This window comes from Myotis davidii, unplaced genomic scaffold (assembly GCF_000327345.1).
Source record: "Myotis davidii unplaced genomic scaffold, ASM32734v1 scaffold32, whole genome shotgun sequence".
In the NCBI taxonomy this organism is placed as follows: domain Eukaryota; kingdom Metazoa; phylum Chordata; class Mammalia; order Chiroptera; family Vespertilionidae; genus Myotis; species Myotis davidii.
Genome location: NW_006286587.1, coordinates 10,406,242 through 10,421,786, shown reverse-complemented (window position 1 = coordinate 10,421,786; position 15,545 = coordinate 10,406,242).

Sequence of the window (15,545 nt, the reverse complement as noted above, 5' to 3'; positions counted from 1 at the left end):
TGACTGGATAGACAGACATAGCCAGTTACATCTGATTTAATATGTTAATGAGGAACAAAAGCATAGTGGAATAACTAAATAGAGAGGGAAAGACAATCTTATATGGTTTACTCCTCTCATCCTTTTTAGTAATGCTATTTTGAATTAATACTTTATTAATACTTTCTTCTACTGGTAATCCATACCTGACTTATATTTTGCAGAATCACAGTAAAACCAAGCAACAGCTGAAAAAATAGACAATTGAAGAGAAAATCTAATGAATGAAAGTTCTTATTCAATCTAAAAACTGATTAATTGCTCAGGAATCAAGGCATACTATTGGGGAAATACCTCATATTTAGTGTTAAAATTTTTTAAATGGTAATATGTTTTCTTTCCATTTCTAAACTTTGGTTCTAATAAACATAGCCTTCATTATTTGCTTTTATGAACTAAAATGTATTTCTGATAATTTTTTAAAATAAGAGAATGAACTCCAAAAGGATATATGACATATATATTAAGCAGTTGGTTCAGCTTATCTATTCTAAAGTAGTTACTGTTACTCATGACTTTTAAAACATTTTTATTTATTTTATTTTTTTAAATATATTTTATTGATTTTTTACAGAGAGGAAGGGAGAGAGATAGAGAGTTAGAAACATCGATGGGAGAGAAACATCGATCAGCCGCCTCCTGCACATCTCCCACTGGGGATGTGCCCACAACCCAGGTACATGCCCTTGACCGGAATCGAACCTGGGACCCCTCAGTCCGCAGGCCGACGCTCTATCCACTGAGCCAAACCGGTTTCGGCTAAAACATTTTTAAAATATTGAATTACATAGCTATGCTTTAATTTAAATTGATCTTCGAACTCCAAACTTCTTACGGAGGTTCAGTAAGGCCCCAATGTACCTCTCCAGCCTCAGCATTCCACCTTTCTAGATAGATCCTCAGACCTTCCAGACCCAGACCACACACACACACACACACACACACTCCTGAGTCTCCTGCCAGGGAGAGTTAACCTACCACAACCACCAAATACCAGGTCCCTTCATCAATTCATGACTTGGTATAAGCAGTCTTTCTGCCTTCATTCTCTGCAAACTTCTATTTTTCATTTAATATCCACTTCAAATGTCATTTCCTTTGTGACACATTTTCTGACTCCCTCATGCACAATTAGATGAAGGCCCATGGCATGAAAAGCTTTTCTATATAGCATTTCTCCCATAAAATTGAAATTAAGTGCCCTTCTGGGTCCTACTCCATTAGCTTGTGACTTCCCCAAGGGCAAGGATTAGGATTTACTCATCTTTTTTTCCTATCACTCCGTCAACGAAAATGGTTAGCGTCCAGTGTAGGATTGTGAGGATTAAAATAGAAATTTAACTAAAGCACTTAGTGGCACATACAAAGTATTCAACATATATTAGAAGTTGTTTTTTAAGTATAAAAAATCATGCCTATTTTTGTAGTAAGCATTCTATAAATGTTTACTGAATGAATAAAACAGGAAGGAACAAATGATGGTTTCTAAAATGCATTTCAAACAGACCTAAGTAAAACAAACAAAAAATATTAATGTGATCATCTTTATCACTAGAAAATTAAATACTCCTTACAAAGATTGAACAGAATGCTATTTTAAACAGCAATCAGTTGCTACATTATTACATACAAATAAAAATCAAGAAATTAAAATAAATGTATAAAGAACTTAATTGAACAGAAACTTAAGATTTGTTGAAATTCTCCTAAATGTTAAGATTTTCTGAGTTGGTACTTAACAAAATGCTTTTAATAATTAAGTGTAGGCCAATAGTTGCTTGTCTTGCAAACTCTAATCATTTGAACATCATAGCAAACAAAAATAAAATAACACTGATTTGTTTTTTAAATTTTATTTCCTGATTTTTCCCCTGAGAAAAAGAATTTATTATTTTTAAAACATTGGTGTCCATTTTGTACCTATACTCTAAGTTAATCATTTTAGAAGAGGTGTTTCATGTTTTTCCCCTAATAATGTTCCACATAATGATTTCAGCAGGTATTCTTGAGGTCAGTTAGTGATACCATCATTTCTGCTTACTTTAATGTTAATGTACTTGAATTGACAAAGTAATAAAAAAAGAAATTTAGATGATCAGCATGAACTTTTATTTTGCACTTGGAATACTGTGCCACAAGTCGTGAAAACAGAGCCATCATCTAATAGAAGCAGCAAAGATATTACCTGGAGAGCTCATTCCCAATGTGAATAGTGCCCGAGCAACCCTCTAATAAAGGTGAAGACCATTAAATATCACTTATAAGCCACATGCAAGTCTTTAACATAAAAAGCTCAGAGTGCTCTCATTCAGTATGTCAAAATCCATCAGCTCTATTAAATAATTCCTTATGATTTTGAACTTAATTTTATAATTTTCATAAACAAAAAAACCTCTAAACTAAAAAAACTGCAAATTGGTAAAATTACTAGTATGTGCCAATTTAATTTTTAAGAGAAAAATTTTAAAGCCAAGCAACTAACTTCTGAATAAAAATCATATTTAATATATAGATAGAGAGACAATACACACAGCACATATATAAATCTGGTTATGTCATAAAATTTATTTACATATAATTTATACATAAATGTATTACAGATATTTTAATCTACTTAGATTTTTAACAAATATTTGTATTTTCTTCAGAAGTCAGTTCTTTTATTTATGTATATATATACATATGCAAACATATCCTATCTAAGAAAAGGGTAATATGCAAATTAACCATCACTCTGTCACAAAGATGGCAGTGCCCAGTCCTCTCAGCCCCACCAGAGTCCCCCAATCCCGGGAGGAGGGGGGGCGGCTGCTGAGAGTAGGCAGCATGAGCAGCCTGGCGGAAGGCTTGCTTTATCCTCGTGGCGCAGAACGCTTGCATAAGAGAGAAGGAACCGGTGAGCTGACAGAGTCAAGTGGCCCCCGACTCCCGGGCAGCCAGAGGGAGGAGGGGGTGGAGGATAGTGTGACAGGAGGGGCTGATGGTGGAGGCACAGAGGTGAAAGCTGGTCGAGAAAGAGGAAGGAAGCCCTTCGTCGGAGTTCCTGAGAACAGGAAGGGAAGTTGTTTGCATTTCCCAGCCATGGATGGGCCTCTGGCCAGCCGGGGCGCAGAATGCTTACGTCGCCCCAGCGATGAGGCAGTGTTCCACGTCCAGCCACAGATGGGCCTCTGGGCCACAGAGAGCCCCTGGGCAGCAGGCACGGAGCAGCCAGGCCCCACAGAGAGCTACTGGCACATGGATTCGTGTGCAGGGCTACTAGTGTGTGTGTGTGTGTGTGTGTGTATAGATATGTATATGTATCAGAATTCTCAGTCCTATGATCTGATTATTTGCCTTCTTTCAAAGGATACAATTTTCCAAAATCCCTTTTATTGTAAGGTCAATTAATCTAAATTATCTGCTTAAGCTCCTAAACAATCATTTCAAATGAACATACAGAACAAGCCTTAATTTCAGAAATTCTAAAGGATATTAAAACTTTTATTAAAAGACAGCCCTTACAAATGTCCTATCCAACATGATATCAGAGCTCTTAAATTGATATCTTCTTCTTTTGATAATAAAGCAATAGTTATTAAAATAGGTTCTGAGGAATAAATTAAAGATACATCTAAATATATTTAAAATCTAAATAGTCTTAAAAGTATAATATTAGTAACATTTCTTGACATTATTAATCTGGATTAATTAATTTGGATTATTTGTAAAATATGTAAAGTGGCCTAAGATTCAAAAATTCTTAAGAAAATAATATATATGCAATACCTAAAATTTACCTCTGGTTTTCTTATATGCGGTTTTCTTAAACTAACTCAAAATAGGGCTTAAACTCAAAAAAATCTAAATAAATAAACTAAAAATATGGCCATTCTTCCCTCAGATAAATATTAAAATCACAAACACTATCATGAATTAGAAGTAGGAAGAAAAAGGCTCCTGAAATCTCCACTCTCTGATGCTATGATGATACATTTGACAAACCCGTTATAACAATCTTACCTGACTTACAGTATTAAATAACTCCATTATCTAATGCTGAGGCCATAGAAAACTCGGAGCAGCAAACTAAAGAGTTAAGGTAGAGGCTTATTAGACAGACAAGCATAATATTTGCAAAATAATGCTAACAGAAACAGAAAAACTAAAAACCACGAAACTAAAAACCACATGAGAGTATGGAGTACTAATGGAAGCTCACTGAGTCATAAAGAGAATGTATATTATGCTCTGTATTATTTCTTTAAGAAGGTATGGAAATGGATAATACATTTTAAAAAGACATCCATTCATGGAAAGACTTCCATGTTAACATTTTAAAATGTTTCCCTTCAATCTGTAGCCCAGATTTTATGAGCTAATGAATAAAAGCCTAGATATCTCTAACTGTAAACAGAATTCTAAATTTTGTTATATTTGGTTAAGAGTGCTGCTTCCCAAAATCTTTCAATAATTCTTCAAAATTAGCTGGAGATACTTCTTTAGGCTTATGTGTCTTTAATCATGAATGATGAGCTCCTTTTGAAGTATCTGGATTGCTTTTAGTAAGATTTGCAATCATTCTGAACAAATTATAAAGCAGCCCAGAAGAAATAATGTGCTATGCTGTATTAATGCATTCCTAACTTCAGTAGATTAAGCGAAGATGATTATAAAAGTGAAATGTGTAACCTTATTCACTTCTTGCATCTATTATTGAAAAATTAAGAATTAAATGAAAGTTCTTTCAATGCTCATGAAAGGCTTTCTATTAAAAGGCTGTTTTTTTAAAGCTAAATTTTATAAAATACCTACTAGTAACAAAGAAATCCTTATTAATATGCTATTACCTGACAGATAACATATCTGAGCCATAACTTTGATTATGACCTTAGGGAAGCAAGAGAATGCTTTCATTCACATTTCTAACACAGTCATTGCAAATTGGCGCCATTGCTGCTCAGCTAAACTTCATAGTAATGAATTGTGTAAGCCAGTATTTTTCAGACTGAGACATATGGTGATTTCAGATGGTACAAGGAGGCCATTTTTTTATTTCAATAGATTTATATTTAGAATTAGGTGCTAAAAAGAAGTATAGCTAAAAATATATATTTACCTAGAACATGAAGTTCATGAGTTCATGGATATTGTTAATTTAAAAGAAGTTAACTTCAAAAATGTAAATCAACTTAAAGTTATTTTAAAGTAAAATATTACATCAATATTTATTTTAAATAATATTAAATAAGTTGTACAGAGTGTGTATAGGTAAAAAACCATGATGTCAATTCTAAATAAGTAAAGAACACAGGATACAGTGTCTGCACTTTGAAAGTAGACATGCCCTCCTGTGTGGTATTTAATTTAGAGTTGTTTTCAACATATGTTTTGGATTAAAATATTATCTATTGCTCTTGTCTTTCCAAGTAATCTATAAGCTCAGTTACCATTGGTTCAAGTTGAGTGTTTTGCATAGACACAGACTTCATGCATTGATTTAGAGTTGCCTGTGAGAAACCAATCAGAAAGAATATATGCACTGCTATGTTCATAACAGTGTTATTTACAATAGCTAAGATCTGGAAACAGCCCAAGTGCCCATAAGTAGATGAGTGGATAAAAAAGATGTTGTACATTTACACAATGGAATACTATGTGGCTATAAAAAAAAGGAGCTCTTACCCTTTGCAACAACATGGATGAACCTAAAAATTACTATGCCAAGTGAAATAAGCCAGTTAGAGAAAAACAAGTATCACATGATCTCACTTATATGTGAACAAAATTAATTGATGACCAACATGGGTCCAGAGACATGGATGCATGGAACTGAATGATAGATCTTAGAGGGGAGAAGGGTAGAGGGAACAGGAAGTGATTAACCAAAGAACATATATGCATAACCCATGAACACAGACAACAGTGTGCGGAAGGACTAGGGTAGGGTGGGACTGGGTGGAGAAGGCAAATCGGAGGGAAGTGGGAAATGGGAATCATCTGTAATACTATCAATAATAAATAAAAATAAGGCTCCGCAGCATGGCTCAGTAGTTGAGCACTGACCTATGGATCAGGAGGTCACGGTTTGATTCCCAGTGAGGGCACATGCCTGGGTTGCGGGCTCAATCCCCAATGTGGGGCATGAAGGAGGCAGATAATCAAGGATTCTCTCTCATTATTGATGTTTCTATCTCTCTCTCTCCCTCTTCCTTCCTCTCTGAAATCAATAAAAATATATTTTTAAAAAATAATATAAAAATAAAATAAAATAGAGTTGCCTATGAGAGGCTTACAGATGTTGATAGCATTTCTTTTTTTGGCCAAAGTCAGCTTGTCTGATATTTCACTTCAGTAAATTTCTGGATCTACTACCATGAGTTAGGTTTTAATATATAAAATAAGAACTGAAGTGAGCTCTTAAAAGTTTGGGTCTTTTCTCTCTAAAATGCTGTTACATCTCTGAAAATATAATTAGAGTAAATGAGGCTTTTAATTTAGTAGATATTTAATTTTAGCCGTTATAACAAAAAGTATTGTATCTATCACAAAATATTTGAATAACTTAGAGGTTAATTGTTAATACATTATATTGCCTGGATACATGTTGAAGGTGTGCAGAGCAGGCATATTTGTATGTGTATAATATGCCATTAGCAGGCACCAATAGGAGATGCACAACCAAAGATCAAGTGATGGCACAATGTCAGAGATAGAGTGTAGGGAGTGAGAATAGAGAGACCACAAAACTCCTAAACCAAGTAGCTGAGTGGCAGAAGCAAATCACTTGACTTCTTTGAGCCTCAGCTTCCTCAATGAACAGATTGTTTATATAAGAAAAGTTTCCTTTAATGATTAAAGATGTCAGAGTAGAAAGAGAAAAAAGAGCCTGGTTCTAGGATATTACTGAGAAACTAATCTACTGCCATCACAATTTTCTATGTATGTCTGCTTATGCAAACAAGAACACAAACAACAACAAAAAAATCTATCTTATGTAAGTTACTGTTAATCAAGGTATCTGTTACTTAGAGGTGTAAACATGTCTCACTGAGAAAATAGCAGTGAAAAAAATCACAAGGAAAAGAATACATCTGACTACATAAAAATGTAAAGCTTCTGAATGTAAAGGAAAGAAACTAATACACTTGCAATTAATATGATAAAGGATTAATATATTTACAATGGAAACTGTGTATATAAATATAAAATAATTGAGAAACTGACATTTTAAGAGACAAAGAATATAAACAGAAAATTTATAAGGGATAGAGTGTTTTTTTAAACATATGTCAATTATTCACCCTTGCTAATAAATGCAAATTAAAATAAGATAGCATTTCTTGCCCAGCAGATTACCAAAAACAATGGTTTTAATTAGAGTAACTATGGATGAGCATGGTTTGATTAAATAAGCATTATTGTACATTGCTAATAAGAATGTGAACTTTTAATGGCACTTTTGGAAGGCAATTTACTAATATGCATTAAAATATTAAAAACATAACAATGGGGGTTTGGTTGCATAAATTAAGGTATGAAAGTCCTTTTTAAATAGCATATGAACATTAAAATTATATTTATGAATTACATACATATATTAAAATTATCAATCATACCTTGCTAAATTAAAGAAATAGAATATAAAATTATAGACATATTACCTATGAATATATATTTTAGATTACATAAAACAATAGAAGAAAATGTTAGGCGTATCTGTTTCTAAAATATCTATTTAGAATGAGGAACACAGTACATTCTACTTTTTGTGAGTTTCCACATTTTATATTTTTTAGTACACTACACTTTTCAAAATAATATAAAATAAGGTGAAGTGGAGGATGAACATCAATGGACACATGTACTCAAAGCATTTGATCAACTTCTCGTCACTGAAACATGTTGCTTATACCTTAGCTTCATGAGGTTAGGAAAGCGAAGTTAGATAGATTAAAACAGAATTCTTAAGCAACGGCTTATATAGTGAGATGCTGTGAACTGGAACAACCACATGCAAGGTAGCAGGAAAAAATCCACTCTAAAGTAACACAGCCAAACAGCCCAAAGCTGCGGGTTATTAGTCAATGACAGCAGTGATCAAAGAAAAATGGCACCATTTCAAGATGAGGACCCTAAGCCCAGGGGGCTAAAAAGGCACAAGCATCAGAGAGGAACTGCAGGCCCTAAACTGCTGACAAACTACAAGCATCTTCAGGGCTGAAAATACAAGTGTCATTACGACCTTGGTGATCTGATGTCCATAGGAACTGTGACACCATCAATACCAACATCAATGAATGTAGATGGGCATGATTTTCATGTTAGGACAGAAAACAACTCCATCTGCACTCAAGCACAGCTTTCCTTTAAAACCCCTATTTTTTTCAGAATTAGGTATTGTATTTCTCTCTTCTTGTCCTAAGGATCTACTAGATAAGGTAATTGAAATCAATAGTTGAGAAATGATACCAACCAGCACACATCCTGCAGTAGTTTGCAGCAACCACGGGTAAGGAGATGCCATTTTAGGAAAATCTATAACTACTGTTGGTTCGAAAACTGGTCCCCATACACGGAGGGCAAGGAGAAACCGAAGACAGAGAAGAAAGAGGCAGACCAGTTCTAATTACAAGGTGGCAGTTTATTTATTTATTTTTTTATTGTTTTATTGCTTAAAGTATTACAAAAGGTATTACATATCCTTCCCCCCCACCCACCCTTGACAAATTTATTTGAAATGAATTCCAAATCCATGAGGTGCCAAACACAGTACTAAGAACTTAGTGAATACACAAAAACATGCCTGTTGATTGATCTGTTATATGTCGTGATCTAAGGAAGTCCCTGAAAATGCATGCCAAGCCAGTCTACAAAAAAGAAATCTATTCATTTCTCTAGTTTAGAGCACCATTTTCAACTGAGAGGCAGAAAGGAATCAATCTGTCAAGCCTTTAACATACACTGAAGACATCCTTTCTTTTCCAAGGACTCAGGTGAGGGGAGAAAAGAAAGCACAGCAAAAATCCCACTCAGTTATGGCCACCTCAGGCCACATACAGACTTAGAATCTGCCTGTGCTTTGTTCAGCCTCTTCAACTAGAATCCCAACTTCCATAATGTCCCCGAGAAAAGATGCTCTAAGGTGTGGATCTCACTTACAGATTTGTAATCGTTTTCAAATTATTTCAGATTTAAGGTACATCAATCAATGTCTCAAGTAATAGCTTCATTACCTTCTTAAAGGAAGAAAAGTGATACACCCAAATAGTAATACTATCTTAAGAATTAGTGATGCCTAGCCGGGGTGGGTCAGTGGTTGAGTGTTGACCTATAAACCAGGAGGTCACAGTTTGATTCCCAGTCAGGGCACATGCCTGAGTTGCGGGCTCAATCCCCAGTGTGGGGTATGGAGGAGGCAATCAAGGATTCTCTCTCATCACTGATGTTTCTATCTCTTTCTCCCTCTCCCTTCCCTTCTGAAATCAATCAAAATATATTTTTAAAAAGAATTAGTAATATTATAAAATTCATATTTACCAAAGAGCAGCATTTTCTTTATAAGCACAATCATTGCATTGCACAATGGAATATAATCATTGAATGTAAATCAAAAGCAACTTTACATTTATTCCCCATTGTCTTTTTAAAATATATTCACTGGGGCAGGTTTTTCCTTTACCAGTGAATAAAAACTCTAGCAGGCTCTATGATCTTTCTGAACATTATTAGGTAATACAAAAAAAGCTTAGTTGCAGAATATAGTCTCAAATTAGCAAATAAAAGCTTCAGTCTAATGCATTAACCAGCACTTCTATCTTCACTAAAAGGTCAGACTATTCCTCCTCCCTTAGCTATGGACTGTAGTAAACTTACCTTTCTAGAGCCTAAATGAAAGAAGGGGGGCTGCAAGGTTCTCACTCAACTGGTACTATGTTAGAATGGCTTTACTGGTACTTTTGTCTTGGCTTTGCCCACATTTAAATCAACCTCTCGCTCTCAAATAATCTCTCTCTCTCTCTCTCTCTCTCTCTCTCTCTCTCTCTCACACACACACACACACACACACACACACACACACATTTTCATGAGTTCTCATTCTCAGATGCTCCCTTCTGAGTTCCTTGATTGCAACTTCAGGGTTTTCAATGATCCATTCTGTTCCTCTAGCAAATGATCCCCCATCAGCCCCTGGTTTCCTGATGGCCCACTGCCCAAAGTCTCTGGCAGTGTTCTGTGCTTTCTCTGGCAGTCCTCTAAAGCAAAAGTAAAAGTTACTCCCTGGGTTCCATATCTGGTCTCCAGGCTTCATATACCCTTGGACCATTTAGAGTGGAATTCAGTTGCTCTCCAGACACAGTTCTCTACTTAGCTTCCAGAGATGATTTTAGCCAGCCTTTGGCTTTCAGATACCCCAGGTGGGCATCCCATCTCAACTAAAGGTGCTCCCAAAAGTCCAGAGGAGTCAACAAACTCTCAGATTGGTTTCCTCTGAAGCCTTCCTCTGTGAGGGGAGTCACTGCACACTCATAGGCACACACGCGTATACACACACACACAAATGCTTTTTCCTCAATGGAAGATGATATGATAGGTGACAAATAATAGCACATGCTTTTTTCCCAAATAAATCATCCTCACAAAATTCTCTCTACTTTCTATCAACTTGTTCCTTTCTAACATCTTTGGTGAGGATGGGACCCAGTAGTTTAATAGTCCCATTGAAAATATGCAGCTTGGTATTTCAGTGTCTGATATCTACTGTATCTACTGTATCATGGTGGCTCAGGGAGAACTAAAAATAACATTCTGCTTTATCAGTGTACAACTTATAGGCTTTGTTTCCTTCACACTAAATATCATTAATAGGTGACATTGTACAAGTATATAAATTGTTTATAGCTAGTATCTGCCCTTTTTTTGCAGGGAGTTTATTATAATTACCATATCACTTGCAGTGCTGTTTGGTGAAAGTTTTTAGGAGAATTCAGAATTGAGAAACATACTCACAATAAAATGCTCTGAAAGAATTTTTACACAAACAGGGCTCTGCTCCTTTACCCCATCCGTTAGCCCCAATGTGTTACTCTGTTTGGGTGCAGTGGTCTAAAACTGGGAGGCCTTGAGTCATTCTGGTTAGAAGTTGGGGAGATAAATGTTGGCATCAAAGCAGCAAACGAATGGGGGACATTTAAAGTTGGGGCATGTGAGTGAGGGGGAAAATTCTATTGTGTTAAGCCACTGAGGTTTGGGGAATTATCTGTTATAGCAGATACACTTTAAATTTTGCCCCTAGCTTTTTCCTTAAGATGATTTTAATCATCAATTACAAAAGCACTATAATCAAAAAATGAAAAAGGAAAAATTGGTTTTTCCGTTCTTTTTTCTTAAGCCATGTACAAGATATTGACTGGCCTAATCCAAGTTACAGGAAGAACTCTACACTACACTGTACGATAATTAAAGGGGAATCAAGTTCTGGTAAGAGGAATGAATATGAGGACCAGGGCAACTAGAAAAATGGGAAATTGGGGAGATGTGTTAATAATCTTGAGAGACAAAGAAACTGAGTAATAGTTGATGAAAAAAACAAACAAAACACAAATAGAAACAGAAAGTAATGGGGAGGCAGATAACCCATGTCCTTAATAAGACTTGAACTTTTACTCTGAGCAAAATGGAAACCACTGGAGAATGTTGAACAGAGAAGTGATGTAAATTTTAATAAAACCACTTTTGCAGCTGTCTTGAGAACAAAATGTAGGATGTAAAAGTAGAAGCAAGGAGATAGTTAGGAGGTTATTCAATAATCCAGGAGAGATTATTGAAAATCCCCTTTTCCCCATATACACTACACAATGATGGTCAAACTGCCAAGGTTTGCTGATAAACTACATGATGTTACATGTGAGAAAAAAAAAAAAAGAGAATCAAGAATTTCTATTGCTTGGCTGGCATGGCTCAGTGGTTGAGCATGGACTTATGATCCAAGAGACCACGGTTCAATTCCTTGTCAGGTCACATGCCTGGGTTGTAGGCTTAATCCTCAGTGTGGGCATGCAGGAGGCAGCTGATCAATGATTCTCTCTCATCATTGGTGTTTCTCTCTCTCTCCCCCTCTCCTTTCCTCTCTGAAATCAATAAAAATATAATTTTTAAAAGAATTACTATTAACTGAGATGGGAATGAAAACAAAAGAAGCTAAGTGGAGTTGAACATTCATGTGAAGATATAAAATAGGCACTTGGTATGGGGATCTGGAATTAAGGGTAAAGATATGCATTAAAAAGGGAGGACATCAGTAATACTTTCAGCAATAAAGATAAATTATACATATATACATATATGTATAAATTTGGGAGTAAGTATGTGTATGTATGTATGTGTATATATCTATATTTACACACATATGTATATATATATATCTATATATTTAAATATAGATTGTAATAAAATTTGTGAAACTGAATTAAATCACCTAGGCAGGAATGTAGTTAGAAAAGAGACCCAAAGACTCTTCCTTGGACACTCCAGTATTTAGGGGTTGGGCTGATGAGAAGGAGCCAGCAGAGCCTGATAAGAAGCAGAGAGAAGAAAGCCAGGTGTCTGTGGTGTTCTAGGAGCCAAGTAAAGAATGTGTGTCAAGGAGAAATGAGTGCTCAGCTGTGTCAAATGCTAAGTCAGGTAAGATAAGGACTGGCAAGTAACCACTCGATTCAGCAATTTGAAAAATTTAGACACATGAGAATGACCTCATTTAAAATAAGTTCTTGAGCCAAGCTGGTGTGGCTCAGTGGTTGAGTGTTGACTTATGAACCAGGAGGTCACAGTTCGATTCCCAGTCAGGTCACATGCCCCAATTGTGGGCTCGATCCCCAGTGTGGGGTATACAGGAGGCAGCAGATCATTGATTCTCTCTCATCATTGATGTTTCTAGTTCTCTCTCCCTCTTCTTTCTCTCTGAAATCAATAAAAATATATTTTAAAAAGAAAAATAAAATAAGTTCTTGATAAAAGTATCTCCCTGACAATACTCTTCCTTTTTAGCAAGGTTATAAGTGGTTTTACCTAAATCCTTTGTTATGCTTCTATTTAATATATCACCTAATAATATTGTCAATTTTTATATATTCTTTTTAAAAAGCATTGATTCTAGTTATAAATCATACCAATCTTATAGTTTTTAGATAAAGTAAGGAGATTTGGCTAGTTGGTGTTTCAACTGAATTGTTTAAATGAAAAAAATTAAGCTGCTTGATTTCCGAACAGTTTTTAATTTTTAAGATTTCTGAGTCTTTTATTGAACTGTTCATGAAGCATACAGTAACTAGAAAGGCAATCAGCCAGCAGACATTTCCAGTATATCTGAGTATCAAGAACTATCATGGAAATCTCTAGATATTATTTCTTCTACAGACCAAACTGATCTGTATCATGCAGTAATTCTGACTCAGTGTCTCATTACTAGAATCTGAGAGAATATAGGATTTGAGATGAGTTTTAGCTTGAGAATACCTCTGCTTTTTCCCTTTCGGCCTATATGGGTGTATCAGTTATCTACTGCTATGTAACAAAACACCAAAAATGTAGGTTTAAAACAAAACCCATTTATTCTTGCTCAGGATCCTACAGATCAGCAATTCGGTGGCCAGACAGTTGTTCTTCTGGTGCTGCCTGGGATGCAGCTGCCAAGAAGTGCTGGCTGTCAGCCAGGGCACTTCGGTTCTCCCCCACACGGCCTCCCACCCTCTGGTAGGCTAGACTTGGCTTGTTTACACAGTGTTCTCAGAGCAGAATTCCAGTAGAGTAAAATGAAAGCTTTAAAATTTCTCAAAGTTTAACCTTAGAAGTTACATGAAGTTACTTTTATCACATTCTATTAATCAAAGCAAATCATAAGACCACCTCAAATTCAAGAGATGGGTAAACAGACACAAATAATGCATACAAGTAATGCACTAGCGAGGCAGAGTTCCTCCCAATCTCAAGTGTTCTCTGCCCAGGACAGAGTGCTTGGTTGCTCAGGCTGTGTCCTGCCCAAAGGTATCTGGCCAAGGGGGAAACTCCTGGACTCTTCTCACTGGGTGGTGTGCCCCGCTACAGGGCTATATGCCCCCAGAGAAAGGAATATCTTTTTTTAAAAATTGGTACAAAAGTGCCTTATGGCATAGAGGCAGTCACCTCTGTGAGCTTTGGATGTGGTCCTCTCCACAGGCTCTGAGTTTCCTAGCTGCTCATGAGAGGCCTGGAGGGTCCATGGTACCAATAGCCCCTGGAGGCTCAGAAATAGCTGCTGTAGCTTTCTTGGGCTGACCTTGTGGAAAAGTAGCTGAAGTGAAAGACACTCATTAGTCATGGCTCTTATACAAACTCCTCATTCCCTCTCAGTTCTCATATAGAAAGAAGATCATGTGCTTTGCTTTGCCTAGAATTACCGAAAGAGACACAGAGCTGGTCACATCATTCCTCTGCTCATAATTTATAATATCTAATTTCTATTGAGCAGTTGCAATTAGCCAGTGTTCCAAACATATTACCTGCATTACATCATTTAATCCTCATAACACAGTACAATACAGGAATCATTATTATTTTCAATGATGAAACTCAGGTACAAAACAGGACCCAGACACCAATTCCAGAAAGTGTGGTGCTAAAATCCATGTCCTAGCCTCTGTACTATCTTCATCATTTCCTTATGTCTACAGAGCAAAGTTCAAATCCCCAAGTGTGGCAAGTCTGTCAATATTCTCAGAGATGACCTGTGGGATACGGTGTTGTAGTTTCTCCTCTGGAATGTTGAGGTCTTAGGTCTTAGAGGGCCTGCCCTAAGAAGTGGCTCCAGACTCATTTATCCAACCCTCCTTTATCAGTACTCCTTATCCCTGAGAAATCCCATGAATGCCTATCTGTGTGATGTGTCCATTTTGCCTTCTCAAAATGACAGAGAAAAAAACAGTTCTTCACCCATTCTCACTTAATAACTAGAAGGACTAGTTTTTAATTCAGTTATTTCTGTGTCTCAGGCACTATTCTAACTGCTTTAAATGATTGAACTAATTCAATCCTCACATCAACTCTATTAGTCAATAATATCTTATATTTTATAGATGAAAAAACTGAGCCACAGAGAGATGAAGTATTCTACCCAAAGTTACACAGAGACAAGTAGCAGAACCCATAGCCAAGCCCTGAAAAATTGGTTCTCATGTCTACAACCATAACTTACATTCAGTGCTTTCTCTCAGCAGTATATTTATGTAGGTCCTAGAAATTTATACTTTCAATTAATATTATTGTACAAAAACCCTCAATGCTCAATGACAATATAATTTCAGGAAATGAAAAATTAATAGATTATTTTTTTATCAAGAGAAACTTTCAAAAATATTTTCATTAAAACATATTTTAGGTATTATCATTTAAATGCAATATTCACTTATATAAGTACTATTATTACTTATTGCTTAAATTATATGACTTCAGTTTTCAAAGTGATAACTTGAAAGAAGAATTGGCAAACTGAC